The sequence below is a fragment of the Salvia hispanica genome, chromosome 6, assembly GCF_023119035.1.
Source record: "Salvia hispanica cultivar TCC Black 2014 chromosome 6, UniMelb_Shisp_WGS_1.0, whole genome shotgun sequence".
In the NCBI taxonomy this organism is placed as follows: Eukaryota; Viridiplantae; Streptophyta; class Magnoliopsida; order Lamiales; family Lamiaceae; genus Salvia; species Salvia hispanica.
The window spans coordinates 29,849,408-29,854,209 of NC_062970.1; the positions used below are offsets into that span (position 1 = coordinate 29,849,408).

The window sequence follows — 4,802 nt, forward strand, 5'->3', positions numbered from 1 at the left end:
AAAGAGGAACTTGGCATCCTTCTCAAGTAGATTGCAAAGAGGTTTTGCAATTTTTGAAAAATCTTTTATGAATCTTCGGTAGAATCCCGCATGACCAAGGAAACTACGGAAGCCCTTCACATTCGTTGGGGGAGGTAACTTGGAAATCACTTCAATCTTAGCCTTATCCATCTCCAATCCCAACTCCGACACCTTGTGTCCCAAAACAATACCTTCCTTCACCATAAATTGACATTTCTCCCATTTAAGCACTAGGTTCGACTCTTCACATCTTTGTAGCACACGACCCAAGTTGTGTAGACAACAGTCAAAAGATGAGCCAAACACAGAAAAATCATCCATGAAGATCTCCATAATGTCCTCATTCATATCGGAGAATATTGCCATCATACAACGTTGAAATGTAGTCGGGGCATTGCACAAACCAAATGGCATCCGGCGGAAGGCATAAGTACCAATAGGGAAAGTGAATGTCGTCTTTCTTGATCTTTCGGGGCAATTGCAATCTGATTATACCCCGAGTATCCATCCAAGAAATAATAATGAGAATAACCTGCAATGCTATCAAGCAACTGATCCAAAAATGGCAACGGAAAATGATCTTTTCTTGTGGCCTTATTCAATCTTCTATAGTCCATACAAACTCTCCATGAGTTCACCAATCGAGCTGCTAAGACTTCATTTTTTTCATTGACTGTCACGGTTATTCCTCCTTTCTTGGGTACACATTGCACCGGGCTAACCCACTCACTATCGGATATGGGATAAATCATCCCAAATTTCAACAATTTCTTCACTTCTTTTTCCACCACTTCTTGCATAAGTGGGTTCAACCTTCTTTGTCTCTCTCTTACCGGCTTAGCTCCATCTTCCATCAAGATTTTATGCATGCATATCGCCGGGCTAATTCCTTTGATATCGGCTATAGACCATCCTAGAGCTTGCTTGTGCAACTTAAGTAGCTCTATTAACTTGGATTCTTCTTCATTATTCAACTCAGCCGATACCACAACCGGTAAAGTTTCATCATCACCAAGGAAGGCACATTTTAGATTTTTCGGGAGGGGCTTCAATTCTAGCTTTGGTGGTACTTCAATTGAAGGTTTCACATCTGCCACAAAAGTATCCACCATACATTCATTTTCCAGATTTGGTTGATCAACTTGATAATCTTCTGTTTCATCAAAATTTACTTTGATTGTCGAACCAAAATCTCTCTCCAAGCTCCCTTTCTCATATACACTTCCTTCAATTCTTGATGAGAAACACATCTTGTCAAATATGCATTTATCGAGGACATCAACTCTAAAGCACGCACTGGCATCGCTAGGGTGCTTCATTGCCTTCTCCACATTAATGGTCACTTGCTCACCATTAATTCTGAATGTGACAGAGTTGTCTTTTGCTCCAAGCAACACATCTCCCGTGGCAAGAAATGGTCTACCAAATAGAATTGGTACCTCTTTGTCCTCGGGCATATCCAAAACTATAAAGTCAACAGGGATGATGAATTTGTCGACTTTGACCAAGACATCCTCTACTATTCCACTAGGCTTCACTATCGAGTGATCGGCCAATTGTAGAGCAATGTCTATAGGCTCCATCCTATCATCTAGTCCAATGGCACGTGCAGTTTTCAATGCCATAATTGAGATCCCCGATCCTTGATCCAATAAGCATTTTGTGAAGATTGTATTGCCGATCTCACAAGGAATCACACAACTTCCGGGGTCCCTCTTCTTCATTGGCATCATTCCTGAAATCAATTGTGAGCAATTCATGCTCAAAGCCACTATCCCCTCATCTTGTAGTTTCTCTTTGTTTGTCATCATATCTTTGAAAAACTTGGAGAACTTGGGAAAATTAGTGAAGAGGTCCACTAATGACACATCCACAATCACTTTTCGGATTACATTCATTATCCACTCAAAAATTTTCTCTTTCGGGACTCTTTTCTTCCTCTTGGGTGGATATGGTGGAGGAGGAATATGATCTGGGAAGTTAAACTTGCTCTTAGGATATTGTGTCGGACTTGTCATCATCTTTCTCTTTGATTCCATCTCTACAATCTTCTTTCCTTTCTCTTCTGCTGAAAACTTTCCACTAGAATCGGATTCTTCACCATGTTCTTTGTTGCCGGATGCAGCCTGTTCTTGACCATGTTGGGCCCCATGCACCAACTCGGGACTTCCCTTACATGCCTCGTCCGCCCCTGCGTGCAAGGAATGCAAGCCTAACATCTCATCCGCCCCTGCGTGTGAGATGCCGGAAGTACCTTGACCGTCCATTAATGGTGTCGAACCCAACTCACGACCACTTCTCAATGTAACTACCTTGCAATGTTCGTTGCCTTTGGGATTGGGCACAGTATCACTCGGAATAGTTGCAGGAATTCTTGTATGAGATGTTGTAGCAAGCTGCCCAATTTGAGTCTCAAGAGTCCTCATAGTAGCCTCGAGTTGTCCAAACTTCTCCACAGTTTTATCTCTGAAATTCTCATTCTCCTTTTGACTTTTAGTCATAAAAGAGAAAATCTGTCCCAATTGATCTTCTTGTGATAGCTTCTTCTCAAAACCCGGAGGTTGGGTATTGCTTCTCCATTGATTTCCTGCAGTGTTGCTAGAACTGACTTGATTCCAGTTTCCTTGTTGAGGCCTCCAGTTTTGTTGATTCCCATACTGATTACCTTGATTGAAACCTTGACGGTTACCAATATAATTTACATCCTCCACTGGTGCTCCTTGCAAACTAGGACATTGATCTGTATAATGGCCTCCTTGGCACACTCCACACTTCATCACAGTCACAGCTTGAGGTTGGGGAGTCAATTGCAAGGATTTGACAGCTTTCGTCATTGAAGATATTTGAGTACTAAAATCAGCCATTTGAGCCTCTATAGCTGATACTCTTTCCGACTCCTTAGTTGCACCAAATGTATCTCCTGCGCCCCCCTTTCTTGGATTATGCCAGTTCCTTTGATTGTTAGCCAATCTCTGAAATAGTGCCCTCACCTCATCATGTGTCAAATCGTCCAAGTTCCCACTTGAACCTGCAGTAACCAAGCCTGTGCCTTCATGATTAAGTCCCTTGTAGAACTTCAAAAGATCATGCCCCGGAGCTAGACCATGACTTGGACATTTCCTTAGCAAGTCTGTAAATCTCTTCCAAGCTTCGGCAAATGACTCATCATACTTTTGCCGGAATGAAGTGATCTCCTCTCTCAACTTCTCGATCTTCATTGGAGAGTTATATTCCAAAAGGAATTTCGACTTCAACTCCTCAAATGTTGCTATGTTGTAGCCCGGTAGTGAGTCGTACCATTCTCTTGCTTTCTCTCTCAATGAGAAAGGAAATAAGGCCCTCTTAATCCGAAGATGCTCCACATTTGGCGGTCGGTGAGAATTCGTCAATTCATAAAAGGCATTCAAATGACTCATCGGATCTTCTTCATCTCGTCCATGGAAAAGATTTCCACCATTCACCAAACTAATGTAGTGAGGTGGGATGTTGACATTATCATGTACATAGGCAAACTCCCCCGGGTGATCAACTCCCGATCTTAGGATGTCGCCAAACCTTCCCATGGGTGGTGGAACATTATTGTCGTCTTCAGCCATAGACTCAACTTCTGAATCACTACTACTACCCTCAAAATTTGTCTCAAATAGAGGATTTTCTCTCACTGGACTCTGATAGTCCTGATGTGTACCAATCACAGCTGAATTCTGTCTTCTTCTATGATATATCAATAACCCAAATTGCGGTGTACCCTTATATCTGGTTTGCATCCACTGATTTTTCGTTTTTCTGTTTTCGATTTTCTAGAACACCTACACAACAGAAAATAAACCAAACACAACACAAATATACTAATCCTACCGAAAGCGAGACATCTCGACAACTTCGGAGTTAGTCTTATAAAATGTGTGTGCTTTAGTGTAAACTAAAAAAAAATCCTATCACTAAACTAAAAATTAGAAAGATATCACCTAATATAAACACTCTGATGTGTCAATTTAGGTCTATCAAAACAAAATAATTTTTCACTCAAGTTCAATTAATTAACCCAAATAGTACCACTTTACTGCAAGATTACAGCTTCGTGTGTAGTAATTTAAGGTGTCGATCCACAGGGAAGGCAAGTTTATTTAATTCTAAAGCAAACAAAATACATAATAAAAAGTGATTTGGTTTGAAGATTTTGATTTCAAGATAAGCAACAACAATTAAAAGAAATAAACGAGCAAGACGAAACAAGAGATGAGATTGTTACTCCAAACATTCACGGATAAAACAGTGATTTATTCTAATATTCAATTCTATCTTATGAATTACGGGACTATAAAAATCTATTCATGATGCTAGCATTGAACATGCTTGACATACAATAGTTTAAGAATAGTTGAACACATATTCTATAAACTAGCTTTCATTAATCTAAGAATCCTACGGATGCGCGAGAATCAAAGATCAATTACTATTAGCTCATGAAATCCATTATCAAATTATCATCTAAACAATTCTAATTGATAATTCATTACCACAAAGATCCATCTTATTCAAAGTTGAAGAGACATTTAAATAAGACCATGGAACTACTACTAACGATGCACCAAGAGTGGTAGAATCAAGCAATAAAAATGTGATAACGACGATCATAAGATAAAGAAGAATATAGAATAGATCACACGAACAAATTATCCATCTACATGTTTGGAGCAACACAAAAAATTTTAGCCAATCATAATCAAACTAGGAGTCATAAAGAAAAAATATATAATCTGAGAAACCATAGAGTAAGC

General features: G+C 39.7%; 1 non-coding gene across 1 annotated transcript; it reads left to right on the forward strand.

Moving 5' to 3' along the window:
- Nucleotides 1–3,120: 3,120 nt before the first annotated feature.
- Nucleotides 3,121–3,227, forward strand: LOC125197598. Its single transcript, XR_007172134.1, has one exon. It is a non-coding gene; the product is annotated as a small nucleolar RNA R71 (small nucleolar RNA).
- Nucleotides 3,228–4,802: the final 1,575 nt, after the last annotated feature.